Source organism: Chrysoperla carnea, chromosome 2 (genome assembly GCF_905475395.1).
Source record: "Chrysoperla carnea chromosome 2, inChrCarn1.1, whole genome shotgun sequence".
Lineage (NCBI taxonomy): Eukaryota > Metazoa > Arthropoda > Insecta > Neuroptera > Chrysopidae > Chrysoperla > Chrysoperla carnea.
In genome coordinates this window covers 17,844,349-17,863,714 of record NC_058338.1, presented here as the reverse complement: position 1 = coordinate 17,863,714, position 19,366 = coordinate 17,844,349, and the positions used below count along the sequence as shown (strand labels likewise).

Sequence of the window (19,366 nt, the reverse complement as noted above, 5' to 3'; positions counted from 1 at the left end):
ACGTCTATATCATCGCATCGCGACGTCCGATAACACAATAATTAAATAACACAATATCAAAAAACAAAAAAAAAGAAAGTATACCTAAGATATTTAAATTTTTATGAATAATCTTAAAAATGAAAATGTTAAAACAATTTAAATTTAAAAAATTTTTAATTATTATTTTTTAATGTGAAAGAAAAAGAAAAAATTATTTCGTGATTGTTTTTTATTTGTTTGAAGTGTATACAAAAAAAAGAAATTTTTGGTTGTTGCTATAAGTTCTCATCGTAAAGTGCTTTTCTTAAGTGATAACAAATTTTGAAGTGATTTTAAGTGGCTCTTTTCTTTGTTTATAAAATAAAATGTAATAAAATTCATACTTGAAACAACAATAACAAAAAAACATTGATGTAACTTTTTACTTGTAAAATTATACATGTGTTTTATATAAAAGTTCATATTCAATTGTAGTGTATTGTATAACTTTTTTTATACATATGTTCTCAATGAGTTTGTTCGTTGTTGTATCGTTATGGAGCTACAATCATTATTATTATTGAAAGTTTCATATTTTGGAAGGTGACATATTTGGTAGGTTTAGCTTTTAAGTTTAAATTAATTAAGCCGATATTTAAATTTAATTATATTTAAAAAAAAAAAAATATATTTTTATGATACTTTTTTTATGAAAAATGCATGTTAATTATTAATACTAAAAGTCTCTGTTTATGACTTTATACGGTTTCAAACAAATTAGTATTCATTTTGTATTAAGTTATTTGCCTCTACAATCGACGGTGATGTTTGGTCAACCAGTCGCGGTATTATTATGTAATCAGTATATTTTCTTATTTTCTTTTTACTCTGTTTTCTTTAATTTTTCATAAAAGTTTAGAAGAAAAACTTTAAAGTATTTATATATTACGATAATTTGCATTTAAAAATATATATAGTTTTCTTTGTTATCTGGAGAAACCTAACTATCATACTTATATCTATATTCTAATGAGGGTGGAGTTTGTTAGACAATAAACACCAAGTACAAAGAACTTCGACTTTTCTAAGCTTGTATAATAGGAATTTCAGTTTTCAATATTAATTTAAACTTGTGGCTTATTATTAGTTTAAGTTTCTTTGTTATACACTATGTAATAATTCTAAGAAATTATTAAGGAGTTTTATTTTAAAGAGATTTTACTATTTTTGATTTTATGAGCATACAATGGAAGCTCCTGCAAAGATTAAGATTTAAACTAAGTGGCTTTTATTTGTGATAATGGAATGGAGAGTGAATGTAATGGGAGTGCATGAAAAAAACGACCCTAAATAAACGATTTTGTAAAGTATAATTTTCAACAAAAATCTTATATTGAGATTGAAGAAGCATATATGAAAACCAGGATTCTAAACTTTACGAAATTAATTAATTTTCGGTTAAGCCTATATCCTTACTCTATCCACTCTGTACAATTTCTTCTAAATCAGCTACGGGAGGTGGTGTAATTTTGTCCCTCAAGAGGGTCATATTTTTTGTATATAAATACTATTTTTAACCCCCGAACTAAAAAGAGTGGTGTTATAAGTTTGACCGCTATGCGCGTCTGTCTGTTTATCTTTGGCTTAATCGTAGCTCCTAAACAGATGAACTAATTTTTGTTTGTTTGAAAGTTATTTTAATGCAGAGTGTTTTAGTTACGTTTTAAGGGCAAGTTTAACTCCAAAAATTTATACTTATTTAGTTGGAAGCATATTTTGTGCCTTTGAGTTCTCATTTCTAGTGTAATATAAAAATCTTCTTTACTACAAAATATTCACCTAATACCAGAAAAATATGTATAAAAGTATACAAAATCTTTTTGTATATATTGTAAACAATAGCAGTTTTCATATTTAAAAAATCGAAAATACTTTTAGTGTTCTAAGTCTCCTAACATTTTTACTGTTAAAGAAAATAACTTTAAAGTACATACATCAATATTCATTTTACCAAGTTTTGTACGTTTTCTAACGGGATATTCGGCGATGTTGCATGTATTATAGGCTTATACATATCTACAATATACATTTTATATATATATAACTTTTGAAGATACTTTTATTACAATTTTATTTGAAAGTTAACTTCCATTAACCTAAAAAGAGCCTATCTATACTTATATCTATCTATATATCTATATTCTAGTACCTATAATAACAGTGTACTGTTATCTATGTAAGGTAAGACTTTGATGATACACACATTTAAAGTAATGGGCTGGATATCTATTTTTTTTCTAAAACAAGCTTGTAAGCTTGCAATTAATTTTGAATTGTTCTGTCTATTTTACCGTCTTCAAAAATAGAAGTGATAAAAGTTATAACACAAGAATTTCAACAAATGGTACAAAGAGAGAAAATAATGATAATTTGTTGATACACTTATTACTTGAAAGCGTCCTTTTCTATTATTTCAATTTTTGTGAATTTTGTAATATGGTAAGATCCTTGGTAAGATCATAAGATACCATGAATCACACCGTAATGTACCTAGAATAACACCCACCTAGCAGCATCAAATAATGTATGATGCTGCTAATATTAAAAACTTTACAAGGTTCTCTTCTCACAGACATCTTTCTCGTTGTGGGTCTATCTAACATCCTCAGCTGAGATTTTATTTGACTCAAGGTTCATGATCAGTTACCGATAAATAAATGCGCACTAACTGTCTTGTATCCGTGATACAGCACTTTGCTTGAGCAGTGGTACATAATAGAAATGTTTGCCCAAAAAGATCGTAATCGCTTTTTAAGTGTTTAGAAATATTTACCATTTTTTGTTACACTCTTTTTGTAATTACTGCAAAGAGGGCCTAGCAAAAAACGTTTATTTCTTTACACTTGAATGGACTATTGCAACTTTTTTCCCTGGACATAAAATCATTTGACCCACTTTCCCGAACTATAATAAACGTATTACAGATGCCAAAACAATGTTCGATTTAACAAACTATAAAAAATTATGTTTACATAAAACTATGCAAATTAATGGATTATTCAAAATAAGTGCTTATGGATATTGAACGAAAAATGAAGGCAATCAAGGTTAATCTAGAATTCTCAAAATATATAAGGAGCTATATAATATATCTAACGTTCTCCCTATAACTACATTAGCGATATCGATCGAAGTTAATAAGTTTACCCTACATTTTCGACGGTGAAAAAACTTATTCGGACAATTTTCGTATGTAGCGTACAAATATATAAAAACATTATGTTCTATTTAGAAGATACACTGAGATACATAGAGAGTTGAAACATATAAAACAAAACAAAAATGTGTTTTGAGGCAGTGGAGGGACATTTCGAAACAAATTTTTAATTAATTACAGTGCCTATATTCTTAAGCTATGTCCACCGAGTCAAAGACATCCTGTATACGATATGATATACAATAGGTATAGTGGGAACCGGTCCTCCATCCAAGTACTGACTGTACCCAATGGTAATTAGCTTCAGTGATCGGTCGTAAGCCCTATAGAAATTTCAGCTTTATATATATTTTAGTTTTTGAGTTATTGTGTTGACAGAGAGGCAGACAGACATCCGGAAATGTACTAATAGTGTGATTTTATGAACACCTATAGCAAAATTTTTTTTGTAGAATCAATATTTATAAGCGTTACAAACTTAGGACTAAACTTATAGTATACCTTGATATATTTCATATATAAATGGTATAAAAATAGCTTAACGTGGTCACAGAAGTTTTCACTTCAAAAACATAAGTGAATGGAATTCGTTTTGACTCTCAAACCAAAAAAAGTGGTGTTATAAGTATGGCCGCAATGTATCTGTGTTTGTCTGCCTGCCTGTCTGTCTGTGGCATCGTAGCGGCTAAAAAACTGTACCGATTTTGATATTTTTTTGTTTCGTTTGAAAAGTAATTGAATGGAGAGTGTTGTTAGCTGTGTTTGAAGGGCGAGTTTAAACGCTGCAAATTAAAAAAATAAAATGAAAATGTTTATCAGAAGGAAAGTTGTAGAATAACCTTTCTTATTTCCAATACTCGATAGCTATCAGTGTGCCTATAGACAGCTTAACCTTTTAAATGATAATTCGTGATGAATGCTATAAAGTATAAATATTGTATTTGTCTCTTCTTAGTGATTGGCAAATAAGCTATACGATATCATTGCATGCAAAACAAAATTTATTTACTATTTTACTCACAATCGTTACGTATTTTCGACATAAAATAAAAATCTCATAAGAATTTGTGATGACATTTTATGATATCAACAAAACAATAGGTACCTTCTACTGCATAATAAAAAATTCTTTTATCGATAAAAGAGGAAAATCTTGTTCGACATTATTTTTGAATGAATAATAAATGTCTATTTAGTGAATGTATTTATGAAACACGTTGAAAATTCAACGGTTCTAGTTTTTCGTTGAGATTTCCGTATACAAAAGTTTGGTGGAAAATTGGATTTGTTGCATTTGAAGCTGATATAAAACTATAGTTATTTACAATACTAGTGGGATAACAGCATTATTAACGTACGCTGCGAAATTTGTAGAACGATTCGTAGCACGAGTTGAATACTCGCAGAAGTGCGTTAATAATGTGTTATCGCAAGTATATCGTACAAAACATTATCTAGCTCTAAAATATGAAAATAAACAATAATTATTATTTAAAATTTGTCATTATTATTTAAAATTCGTCATGACTTGATTTTTTTTGAGAATACCGAACTTCAAAAGAAAAACTTTCCCAAAACAAATAAATATGCACTAAAAAGTAAAAAAAAAACGATAATATAATGTAGTTAAAATCATTGTTATTTTTTGAGTCAACCCAGGAAACAACTCTGACAGAACAGATTGCTACATTAGCTTGGCTGACACCGACTCCAAAAATAACAATTATTTTAACTACATTATATTATCGTTTTTTTCTTTTTACTTTTTAGTGCATATTAATTTGTTTTTGAAGTCGGTTTTCTTTTTGTTAAAAGTTTTTTTTTAATTTTGTGATTTTAGTGAATCTGAATTACACTAGCTAATTTGTCACTAAAAAGAAAATCGTAGAAATCGGTTGGCGAGATATTGAGTTATTCATCCTCTTGTCGTGCACACTTAATGCAAATTTAAGACTTTTATTGGTTTTCTCCTGGATATCGTTGTCAAAACTGGACCAAAATCACCATAAAATATTGTTAAAAACCTAAACATTGATTTTCAAGAAATCATGAACAAAGACGCTGTGGTACAGCTAGTATATTTATGTGTATATATTTTTTAGTATACTTACGCACACCTACTGTTTTTCAGAAGCTGTTATACTCGTTATATGCTCATAACATCGAAATAAAAATTTACACTTTAATGTTTCTTAAAATCCCGCGATAATTCTTCCCGAAAAAAAAAAAAACACATATAGTAAATATTCTTACACTAAAAAATCTATATTGTTCCAATACGTAAAACCTACGAATATGGGTTTAAAAGGGAAAGCAAACAAAATATTTCGATTTTTAAAAGCTATCTAAAAACAAAATTAGATTCCTATACAAATTTTTGAAGTCTTCTTCCGTTTCCTTACTTAGCCTTTGTTCAAATCGAATTATAAACAAGTTATTGAAAAAAAATTTGGTGATAGCGCTCGTATTTTGCTTAAATGTGATCTAACATAATTTGAATTTGTTTACTTCAGACTGTATATCTAGAAATTCAAATTAAAAATGATGCGTTCCCTTCCCAGCATTCGTGAACCCACGGAGATTTTCGATTTTTTTCAGACTCTATGAATAATGTATTTATGAATAATTGTTTTTATTATTACAACTTGAATGCAAAAATTATTTGGTTAAAAAAAATGTTCTGGGTGTCAAGTAAGCGCGGCCATTATTTCCATAATTTTCGCTGTGGGTGACTAAGCATTCTTAAATACATTTTTAAAGTTAAATTCTAGAAGTGCACCTCAATTAACGCATATTCTGGAAGCTACTCAAACTGTAATTTATATTTAAAAAAAAAATCGATATTCTTAAGGACAGACAATAGATATCTGTAAGGGAAACTGCTTGCTTTAATTATTTCATTAATAATATACTTTGCAATGAATTTTCATTTCAAATGATAAAAAATTTTGTCCAATAAAAAAAATTTATAACGTAGAAAATTATTTGAATTACAAATAACTTTTCTCTTTTGATTAAAAAGTATAAAATTAAGTCATAAAGTTATAGTACATTATAGTCTAAAGACTTAAGAAGTTAGAACAACCAGGTATCTCAAATAAAAGGTGTTATGAATCGCGATTAGATATGAAACAATTGATTCAATATATTCGAATGATTTTGTGGAGAATAACTTTAATAAATAAGTTGTAACCACATTAATATTGGATCGAGGGGTTTGGACACCAAAATTCCCTTGCATATAGTTAAGCAAGATTTGGCTAAAAGATTTTTGTTAGTTAATCTGTACATGCAAAGCGAAAGGTCACTTATTTACTCGCTGAATAAAAAGCTAAATGGAAATGTCATTGGAGACGCGGGACCGTTCTGTGGATTACTTTTTAACCTAAGCGCTTCCTTGACTGCAATAACAATTTTACCTATTTAGTAACCGAGTAAATGATTGACTTTGTAGGTTGTTGCATACAGATTAGGTTAGGTTAGTTTATATTGGCTGTCCACGAAGGGCACACTTAGGATATATTTGACCATAGCCGTCAAATATATAATACCCCTTTTCTTGGTTCGGGGGTTAAAATATCTAACGGTGGTGCTTAGAGTTGAGCTACATTGTGAGAAATAATAGTTTTAATATTAAGCATATACAGGACAGGGAGATTTTCTAGAAAGTTTCAAGATAAGTATCGGTTCATTTTTAGGGGGAACGAAAATACAGTACAGGAGTTAAATTTCATTTTTTAAGTGGAATTACATATTATTTCCAACAAGTTCTTGTTCTTTTGAAACAGTTTGCTACCTATATTCATTAATTATACCAGTATGGTACAATTTTTTTAAGATACACTGAAGTAGATATTTTCTTTGGCTTTTAGCTTCATTCTTTACGTTTTAATATTATTACCACAGTGAAGTAAACCAGAAGATGTAAACAGTTAACTCGTATTTCAGTTTATATATAAAAAAAAAATACTTCATGTAATTCAATTAGATAGATAGTTTTTCTCACTCGATAAGTTTATTCAATAGCTTTTTGTCTTCTTTCTTACTTGAAAAACATACCAAGAAAACATTTACTAGAAAGCTTTTTACCTCTATATGTGTAAATATACGCCGCGGGTTTCTCTTGATTATTTGAACAAAATTTTTGATGATTGATTTGTCCAGAATCTAGATAAATAGTTGAGAATAAGTGGTCTAATTTTATTAATATAAATACGGGATGAACCATCTTAATCAATCAAAAATTAAACAAAAGTTACAGACTTTGATGGGAGGTATCATGTTTTGACATCATATTGAACCTTGTTCTCCGAGTTGCTTTAAAAGTCAAATTATTAAAGCAACTCAATTATTATAAATTCGAAAGTTGACCCTCATAAAAACTAACATTTTGTATTAAAAACATTTTTCGAATAGTTAGCTTTCGGAGGAAATTCACGCTAGTTACAAAAAATGCTTTAGTCAAAAGTTGTCAGGAGCAATAGAGGACATTCACCTGTGTCCATGACTTTGACCTACAAATATCGATAAACTAAAAGCGTATTTTCTTCCGATTAAATGCAATAATGACATAATTTTAAGTCGCATTTCCTACGAAAGCTAACTATTTTCGAAAAATGTTTTGAATAAAAAATGTTAGTTTTTTTTATGAGAATCAACCCAATTTAAAGTATTTTTCTATTTATTACCTTTCAGGATCTCAAATCAGGATTCAGAAAGCAATCTGATGTCAGAATATGATGTCTCACGTAGACGACAAGCCCATGTTAAAATTTGTCGAGTGAAATGACTCACTTTTACATATAGGAATATCCTTGTCAACATGATTAATGGTGAGTCATTTAGGCTGAAAAATTTTAGCCTGGGCTTGTGGTCTAACATCAAACTTTGGAACTTTTGTTAAAGTTATTTTTTGATTGGTCAAAATGGTCCACTCTGTATATGTGTTTCATCTGTTTTTGCTTATACATAAAAGATGTCAAGTCTAAATACATTCATCGAGCAAATTACGTATTTTAGAAACAAAAATTAATTTTTGAGGCAAAGAATCATTACTACGAAAAATCATAGCTAGTTCTATTTAAAAAAGAAAGTTGTACATCCTTATACTAGAAAAGTGTCTTCGGAAAATAAAACTAGACAGATTTTTTTCATTTCCCCCGGAAAAATAGAGCCGCAATTTACCATTTTGTGATATTCCAATCCGTTCTGGAAAAATTTTGTTGGAAATTTAAAAAAAGATTACTTGGTATGTTTATTTACGTTTAAGACAAAATGCCAAAATATATTTGGTATATTCTTTAATGAAGTGTAGATAAGAGACCATTTTCTGCCATGTATATTGAGTATATAGAAGTTATGTAACTTTTACGTTAGATTTTTTATTTATTTTTGATTGAAATAACTAAATAACAAATATCTACTTGCTGTTTAAAATGTTTTCCTTTGTGTCAATTTTCTTTTGTAGTGGCTTTTCAATTTAGTCGGAAACTTCACATCTAAGATGATATAATGATTAAATGCTCTTCATTCTACTTTAAAGATAGATATTTCCTTGACAAAATCTTTTGATATTGTGCTTTTATTCATTTATAGTTCAAATTGCATAATTTCCATATTTATTGATGAGATTCAAGAAAATTGAGTTACTTTAAGAGTTAGTCGTATATGATTTTTATGTTTATTTTCCCTTGAATCGTTTCGAAACTAATTATATAAGAATAATTCGAATTAAAAAACAAAAATCAAGAAGTTAGCATCGTTTTATCTATCTAAAATCAAAGTTTTGTTGATTTTTTCAATTTTCAGTTGAAATTACCTTATTTTTAAGCCTTAAATATTAAGATAGGTATTGCATACCAATAGGTGGTAATATAATTGCATTATTGCAATAGCGCTATAGTCCAAGAACAAAGCAGTTTGACGTTGAAAGAGAAACATGTTGATGGCTGTATGGAAAAACCGAAAAATTAGTTTTTAATTAAATTTACACATTTGGACATTAGACAAGTAAGATTATATTAAAATGTTTTAAAAAAGTAATTTAATTACATTACAGAAAACATTTTATTAAAAAAAACATGTTTTGAAAAGTGTATAAAATTAAATTTAAATTATTTAAAAAAAAAAGATAAAGTTTCTGTTTTAACTGATATTTAGAAAATTTTAGTAGATGAAATTGCTCATTGATCGCGTATTTGCACGGCGACCATATTCATTATGTATATATACCTGTATTTTGTAGTGAAAATTTTAGAAATTTTCATTTGCACTTACTGTGTGTTGCTGACTTTAAATACTTTATAAAAATATAAAGGAAAATTTGATCGCAAAATGATGATATTTGCTTATTATTTGATATTATATCTGCTTCATTATTTTGATCAACTTATTGTAAGATAATTACCAATTAATGATTCGTGATTGACTAGGCACTTGGCCAGATTTCAGATTCATAAAATAATTTTTTTTTTGATCCCTCAGAGTATCTGGTTGCATTTAACTTCGGGAAGAGCGACTTTTGATGTTTGCATATTTATGGCTCGGTAACATAGCAACACTCTAGCAAGCCACAAAAAATCTTTTCGGGATTAAAGGTGGTTGAGAAGATCGTATTTTTGGCTAGGTGATGAAAAAAAATAGCATAGAACCCATGGCCAGAGAGTTGATGATATTTTCGTAAATCATAATAATGTACTTACTTTGAATGTTATGTAAAGAGTTAAAAATTCCGTCATGCTTGTTGAGAAATAGATGAGAGTGACTTTATTCTGGCAATATTTGATCTAATATAACTTGCTTATGCATGAAAATTCATAAGGTATGCTTTTCAGATATTACCGTAAATATAAGAAATACAGTAAAATTGAAGCATTTTCTGTCATACCTCTAGATGAACTTTTATTTTACGAAATATTAATTCGTTATCTTAAATATGGTTGTCTAAATTTATATTACCAAATATAAAAAATATACGTGAAGCTAAATAAAATCCTTTAAAATAGAAAATATAAACACAATATGTAAATAAATAGAAACTATTCGTGTTGACGGTCTAAAAACCAAATTCTGAACACACCTCATGTAAATTTATTCGAAAAGTTATTTTCACATCTATATACAAAATCTCAGAAACTCTGCATCCAATCATCAAATTAACGTGATTTTTATACTTTTTGGATCAAAATATCCCCATCCACCGAGTTTCATCAAATTCCAAAACAAAATTTTTTTTTGCATTTTTTTCGATTTTTTCAAAGGGGTACCCCTTAAGAAAATTGCAAAAAATCGAAAAAAATTTTTTATCTCCAATTTCGATGAAACTTAGTATATAAGGTAATTTTGACCCAAAATGTACAAAAATCGGGTGCATTTGTTGACTGGTCGAATAGTTTTTGAGTTACGGACTAAAATCGATCCAAATATTGCGATATCTCAGAAACTCTGCATCCAATCATTAAATTAACCTAATTTTATACTTTTTGGGTCATAATATCCCCAAAATAAGGTAATTTTACCCTTTTTTTTCCTTCGAATACTTGCCAGCATATTTTCCAATTTCGAATTTGTAGGAGTTCTTAATCCGGAGGAGATTTTGAATCTACTGATCAAGAACTTTTCAGAGTTTTAGAAAAATCAAACACGTTTGACAAACATGTACGAAATGTTTGATAAAGAAAATCTTGCGGCCTTCTTTGCCCAAAAAGAATCTTGTATTAATAAGAAATTCTATGCATAGAGGTAGTGTGGGATTCAAACAAGATTTTTTTACACTATATAATACTACCCTGATACCCGCCCGTTTTACTGGGCTTAAAACAACACCGTTTTATAGCTTCCACCTCTCTTGATGTGCACAGTTTTCAATTTTGTTAAATGTAAAATAGTAGTTCATTGAGTATATCAGAAAAATTGGCAATGAATGGTTTGACATTTTATATTTTAAATTTTTACAGAATACTTTAATTTATGGTTCAAAATAATGATTATAGATCTGCTCCATCATTTTGAACCATAAATAACAGATTTCTGTAAAAATTTAAAAATTATATCTATTTAAAAATATTTATCTTTATAAATTATAGCTCATGTGTTATTCTGAAGTATGAGCTATATATTGTAACAAACAAACAAACTAGCAAACATCTTTACTTTCGCATTTATAATATATAGAGATTTAAAAAAAAAATATTATGAGTTTGGGGTTAGGCTATGTTGTTATTTTGTTTATATATATTCGATCGATATGTATGTCACAGGCCTCTCTCTATAATTTTAACATTTATATAGGTTTTTTTTTTTTATATATTATATAAAATATTAACACACAAAAGTTCACACAGATTTAATGTAAAAAATTATTTGAACAACGTTTTTTCATCCAGATTAAAAGTTATTAATGTATAAACCTTTGAAATATGTATAACACAAATATACGAGTCGCATTTTTGTTATTGCATAAAAGTAGTTTTTAAAACTTGTAAAATGCCACCAAGCTTTTAAAGGCTTTCTACAAAAAAAAGTATTTTTTTATTCTTTGTATGATAAAAATATTTGAAGAATAATAAAAGTAAGCTTGTACAAAATGAAATCTTAAAATTATTGATTAAATATCTTTTTGCTATAAAACTTTTAATAGTTGATTAAACATTACTAAGATACAATGTTTTGATGCCAAAATGCAAGATCGTTCAAATTTATTTATTATACAAACTGATGCAGTAAAATGGTTTGTCGTACTAGAAAAACTTTTTTTTTTCAAATCTTAATACGAAAAGTTTGAAAGTGGAGAATGTGAATGGAGATGAAGTTAGGGAAATTACTTTTGGGGTATCAATTTCTCAGCTTTCTTTCTTCCTTTTTTTGTTGAAATAATAAGCATTTTTTATAGTCTTTAAGGCTTTGCACATTTCAACAGTCTCAATTTGGTATTGCAGGTTGCAAAAATGTACCTCTGTAATTTGCCTTTTTTTAATTTTATTTTCTCAACTAATAGCTTTATATGATGATTTTTATTTTTTTTAAATAAATTTTTCTGTAACAAGGGAATAGCTACCATAGGGTGTAATTAATGAATTTTAAATGTTTGCCGCCAAAATTTATAATCGCAATATGCTATATCATTGTATTAATGATCAGTGCACATATAAAATTACACTAATGAATTTTGTAATCATCAATTATTTATTAAGTCGGTCATTAACAATCAAATCACGTAGACTATTAGAGAAGTCAGTTGGTCGATAGGCTATGGTAGACGAAAGCGTAAAATAACATTTACAGGATGGTTCGGGTTTCGTTTCCTGCTGTCAGTAGGACAAAAGAATATGGAATTTTACTTTTTGGAAATTATTTGAATTTTTATTTTTTTTCAACACCAAAAATCGCAAAATTTAGAGAAATATTAATAAAAAAAAAAGGTTTTTTTTTTACGATTTTATAAATGGTTTCTGATCACATATTTTTGAAAAAAGTTATGATATTTATCGATACAATCGGAACCTAAGTATGCTGTTAGTTAATATTATACTCTGTATATATGTAATATATATCAAGGTATACTTAGGTTAGTCCCAACTTTGTAACGCTTAGAAATATTGATGGTACAAACAAAAGATGAGTATAGATGTTCATAAATCCACCTAATTAGTATATTTCCGGTTGTCCGTTTGTCTGTCGGTGATCATGATACAAAAGATGCCTTTTTTTAGACTTTTTAGCAATTTCATATAAAAAAAATTCATGGTTAAAAGATTAACGGTTGGCACACATGTTCAGCTCACTCACTTCCACCAAATTTTACTGTTAGCAAGACAATGTGGATATTCTACTTAATTCCAGTCGACAACAGTTTAATTAACTGTAAATTATCTACACGAATGAAATATTCTCTAAGAAAAGCGTCTGTAGGCATCACGAAGGCTCCATAAGAGTTTTTTTACTACGGAGTACTAAAAATAAGGAAAATTTGTGAAAATTCCGTTTGCGTACTACTTATTTATTTGTATAAAATGTATTCTTTTCTCAACAAGAAACCATTGATTCCTTTTACTAAAAGTAAAATCAATAATATTTATTATTTTATCATGTACAATAAATTTCTTTTTGTAGTAATAATATAATATCGAATTTTTCTACTCTATATGGAAAAACTTAGTATTATCAGGAAATAATATCATTACTTTATAAAACCTCACATATAGGTGTTCTTCTATCTTTTCTAAAATAAGTGATCATATATTTATAAAGCCTGTTTCACATTATATATTGATGGTATGCTATACATATGTAGTTATAAATAAGTGAAGCTTGCAAAATTTATAAAATCTTCATGTTGCTTTTTACCTACATATTAGTCAGATAAATTGCTTGTATACTAGCTGATATCGCCCTACTTTATTTGCTATGAATAAATCACCTCTGCCATCACATTTTCTGCGTTAGACACCGTGCTCCCAAAATTTATTCCCTGTTTTGAGTTCCCAATCTTCTGTTAAAAAAAAACACGTACAAAACTAAATCATAAACATATTTTGACTTCCCCTTCCATATTTAAAAAAAAATTTCTGTGTTGTTTCTTAGACGTTTTTACCTGTCATACTTGACCCAGCAGTCTTCGAGGGCCTTCGCAGTCTTCGATGGTGTACTTTTTTGTAAGTGAAAGAATTTCTAAACGGTTTTGAAAAATGCATTAAAAATTAATACCAATCTCTTTTATTATTAAAATAGAGGTAGGTCAACCCAAGGTGGATAATAGCTGTGAAAAATTTCTAAAAGCAAGACCACTTCCACTCTCAAACTACCTATAAATTTTTGAATACGCAAGATTATTCTAAACAATTTTTTACAATCATTTTATTCTTTAAGCCCACTAATTTACTAACAAAATTAACTTTCATTCTTAAACTTAAGATTGCAACCACTTCTTTTAAAATTTATGATGGAAAATTTTCTATCTTGGTGCGTTTGAAATACACTTGAGCTTCATTTCTGTCAACCGTCATCAGTTTAGCGTGCTATTCGGTTTGTAGATAGTTTATTTTTGGTCAAAATGACACGAAATCTTGAAAAATATCTATATTTGGGAATGGCATATGTTGAACAAAACTTGTTATAGATAGATGAATTTTTCTATATCAAATATATTTCCAATTCGTTAATTTTTGAATCGAATATTGAACCTGTGTACTTGAAAACAACCCTAAACCTAATGAAGAGTATCATAATCATGTGAAACGTGACCTAAGCAAATTATAAGATCATGTAGGAAAGCAATAACATGGTCAAGACTATTGTTTTTATAACATAAAAAAAAAGAAAAAGATTAAAGTAATATAAAGGAGTGGTATTTCCAACGAGTAACGAATATTATCGACTTTTATGTTTTTATACTAAAATGATCAATTTTATGTATACTTACTTCTTCTATCTACATATTTATATATCTCAAACTCCACACGTGTACCTACTGTTATTATATACTTACTAGCTCGACTCGTCGATTTTTCAATTTGACGCCATTTGTTGGGACAAATACTCGGTCGATCGGTTCAACATAAGTAGGCAAGATTCACTGTCAAGGCTTTAATTTACCATGAAACACTTTGCGGCGATATTTGAAAAAAGTTATTTGTAGTACCAAATAAAAGAGTAAAATCAAGAACTAGTACTCTTGATATTCTTTCTATTAAAACTTAATTTACTATTTGATTTTTTGAACACTTTGATAAACCTTCTTTTAAAACAATTTCATCCAAATCCATCAAACTGGTTTTAAATTCAATCCATTCAAATATACTAACACAATCAAAGATAGTTTAATATATAAACACTCAGAAAGTAGATTTGTTCATTATAATTTAACTTTATTTGTTTATGTCTTAAAAAAGTAAAAAAAAAAAAGCGGGATTATTCATGAATATGATAAACGTGAGCTTTCCAGAAGAAAAGTTTGAAGGGAACTAGAAACCACATAGTCTATTAAGTTTTTCGCCCTTGTTTCCCTAGAAATGTGTTTCAATATGATATCAAGATAGACATTTTCACTAGAAATCAAAGCTGCCCGAATTTGATTGTTTCAGTATATTAATTCGACTAAATAATTCATATTATATAAAATTCACATTTATTATATTTTGCGAACAAAATTAAGTAATTTATTTTTCGAACACAAAAAAAAAACATTCGTTAGGTGAAAAAACAACTTGTTATATGAAATGTTCTATGTGTGTTCGACAAATTGATGTCGAAGCCCTTCTCGTTGTCATCAGAATTAAAGTTTATTCTATGTCATTTATCATGCCATTCTTTTAACATTCTATCTACGAAAGAATCGTTTGATTTATTTTGTTCGAAATGTTTTATACGAATAGCCTCGGAAATAAATTTCAAAATTTCTAATTTTAATGATATAGAATTTTTCGGAAATAGATTTATGTTTAACAATGATAACGACAGTTATATTTATTTCTACGAAAAACAGCCATAAAATTTTCTATTATAGAAATTAAAATAATTACATGTTAAAAATAAAAACGTATACAGTCTGTTTCAAAATTGTTTTTCCTCTCAGAACCATATATTTGTTATTTCAAAATAAAGCCTTTTGATAATGATGAAAAAAAAAAATTAAAATTTAACTTTGTTATTAAATAATTGCTGTATTTTCATAAATATCTTTTATATATAATTTAGATAAGGTTTTGCTCTGTGGCATCGTAGCTCCTAAAAGAATGAATCGATTTAGATTTTTATTTTGGTTGTACAGGAAATTGTTTTGTAACTGTTCTTGGGTATGTTTCAAGAAAATCTACTCATCCTTAGGAAGATCTTCACTTATGGAAGTTGGTTATATCTATTCATCAACTAGGAAAAAAGAATCTTCAATCGTCTGAGCAGATTATCTTGAAACATAGCTAGGAATATTATATATCAAATTACGCTAATTACGCATAAACAAAATTTAAAAAAATCAAAATCTGTCGGTTTATCGAAAATGTTAGAGGTACAGTATTCGATTCATGAATGTAGCGTAAAACTCTTAAGGTAAGGGGCAATTATTATAAATACGCCGTTTTCTGATGCCTGTACGATATATGGGCATAAATCATTGAAGGTTATCTTAACGATACAATGTTCTTAAGTGCACCATGACAACTTTTTTCTATTCTGTTGTGGATTTCGATTTGCTATTAGACCGTATAAGTAGTACCTATATATGATTTTGGTATCAAATTTGCTACATTCTAACTTTATTTACGTTTAACTTAATTTTGACTAACTGCTTTCTCCCAAGTGTTTCGAAACTGTTAAATGCGACAAACTTCGTTTCATTTGGAATTATACATTGAATTTCCAAGAATTGAAACCTATAGCACTTTACGGGTTACCTTAGAGATACGAGATAATTTCTATGCTGTTTGAAGGATTTTTGGGTTGAAGTTTTTTATGCTTACCGTGGTAGGTATTTCCATTCTGTTGAAAGTGTTCACTTTACAATCTACTTAAGAGTATTACTTGGTTCTTTGTCTCCATTTTGTGCCTTATGTAGCCACTTTAGCGGCCTCAGCGAAGTTCAAGACATCTAGAGTCATGGACTTGAGTCAAGGAAGCGTAATTAAAACGATTTAATAGTTTTTCACTATACATAGCTATGTATTTCTATTTCTATAAATTTTTATCACGGTTACTCTACTACCACTAATGTTTCAGAGTACCAGAACTAAATAGTATTTTTAACAGTAAGAATAAATTAGGACAAAAATAGTTCTTGTACGAAATATATTATTAAAGTATTAAATATTTAAACAAAAAAAGTTAATATTGATTTATACAATACATTTTAGTTATGAATAAAACGGTCGTACGGTCGTAATATTCATTAATTATCTAAAAATAGATTAAAAACAGTTTATACAGATATATAAAGGTACTACGTGTTTTTACTTAATTATTTTATTTTATGAAAATATAGTTTTTGAGTGTTATGAAAATATTATAAAAGAAAATATCATATTTTTATTTTATATAATAATATTTCTAGGTCTTTTTACATTACAAGTAAGAGAATACGTACTATGATAAATTGGTGCATTTTTGAATTAATTGTATTTTATATTTTGATGTATTAGTATTTTGCGTGTTTTTCTTTTATTTTTTAAGAAACATAGTTTATACCTTGTGTGTTTTACTAGAATGGTATTTGCGAATAAAATGGCTGTAACACAAGAATACTAAACTTAAAATATTACTATACTAGTTCGACCTGTGAGCAGTGCGGTATCCGTGGCTAAAAATAGGCTAAAGTATTTATATAAACAGGCTAAAATATTTATATATGTGAGTAACTTAATTTTTATTTGTTTATAGGCAACTTTATTTCAGATATGATATACAACTTATATAAAGAACAAAATTAATCTTAACATTATTGTCCTTAGCGAGAATGATAAGCTTTAAAATGAGGGGTAAATCATGGACAATTTTTCTTTCTGAAATAGGAAGAAAGGAGCATGTACTACTTAAAGGATCACTTTGAATCACTTCTTGTTTCTGCTTTGTTTTAACATAACCACCATGTATTTTTTAATTCATATTAAAATAATCATTACTTAAATAAAATTTTTACTGAGAAAAGAATTACTATTTATGCATTTTTATTGCGTCGTAAATCTTATTTTTAGTATTCACAATTTTTTTTTATACTAAATACCTCGAACTTTTTTATTCCAACCATACCTACCAACGACTTATACGATAAAATTATAGACAAAAAAAATTAGTAAAAGAGTGTTATTTACACTTGCATGAAAATTTGTAATATTATTAATTGTTTTCTAGGAATTTAATCGGTATCGGATCAAGTAAAAATGATAAAAACGAATCAAAGTTATCTCAGAAACTATCCGTTAAATGAGTTAAAATTTTCGAATCTGAATCATTCAGGGAAAACTTCTGTCGAGTGGAAAGAAGAAAACAATACAAAGGATTAAAATGTAATGTTTTTTGGTATTTTTTGTCTTAAAAACAGAAATTGGTAGAGGAAAAAAGATTGAAGGTCTTCAGAAAATTGAAGATTAACTGCTGTGTGATCTTTGCATAATATATATAACTTATGACCACTATGCTGAATAGTGCTTTTTTTTGAGAAAAAAAGGCTTATCAATTGTATTTTTGCAAAATAAATATTGCATTCGGTGTTCAATTTTTAAGATCACATGAAATAACGTTAACTTTTCTGATTCTATATGGACGATATTCTATGCCAGTGAATTTGTTTCAATTAATTTATATCAATTTTTCTTATCGACTGAATGTATACAAACTAAATAAAAAAAAAAACTTGTATAACAGAATTAAAAAAGAAAAAAATTTAATTTCCCAACGGAAATGAAGTTATCACACAATGAGATATGTGATGGAAAGGTTATTAGCAAATTTACTCAACTACCTTGAGTAAAGATATAATATATATTTTATGGGTGAGCTACAATAATTCTCCAACAACTAAAAATTATTCGATGATCCTCAAAATTGGTTCATTTTTAAGAAAGCTCTAAGGAAAAAGGTAATTAGAGTATTCTTAGATACGTTTCAAGTGCGAATTTAGGGTTCTGTACCCGAAAAATTTTTGGGGATTTTTTTAAATATTGGAAATTTTACTTGTGTATAGATGTAACGAATGATGGAAGCACTGGGAAGAGTAAAAAATTACTATGCCTGGGAAATAATTACTATGTTTTCTTCACGTTTGCCAAAATTGATACAAAAAACTGTAATAATTATAGCAAACACAAAAAAACTAGGAAAATTGTAAATATTTTTAGAATTGGTTCCATTGTGCAGCCATTACTTTTAGAAATGTCGCTACTTTTTGGGAAATATTTTTAAATATTGGGAAATCCAGTTTTTGGGGACAATTCGGTAATTATGTTTTTGTATTGATCATTGTAATTATCTCGAAAATGAAATTAGGTAATCTAAGCTGCTTGAATTTCCTGCTAGGTACTTATATTGCTACGCATACATGATGATTTTTTAATGAAATTGAAATGAATTTAAGTATTTATTTCCGAGCAAATTTCAAGTATAATATAGAAGTCTATATAAATTGATTAAGCTATAAATTTTCAGATTTACACGTATGTAACGTAGTAGGAACCTACATCTGTTTTGTTTCGATATGAATTG

The 19,366-nt window shown here is 27.8% G+C and overlaps 1 protein-coding gene across 8 annotated transcripts in view; it reads left to right on the top strand.

Annotated features, from left to right (window-relative positions):
* Nucleotides 1–372: 372 nt before the first annotated feature.
* Nucleotides 373–19,366, top strand: part of LOC123291644 (glutamate-gated chloride channel) — a 132,495-nt gene continuing 113,501 nt past the window's right edge. For all 8 annotated transcript variants that reach the window (XM_044872003.1, XM_044872002.1, XM_044871997.1 and 5 more), the window contains exon 1: nt 373–576. The gene's annotated coding sequence lies outside the window, so the exon portion shown is untranslated. The remainder of the gene's footprint in view (nt 577–19,366) is intronic.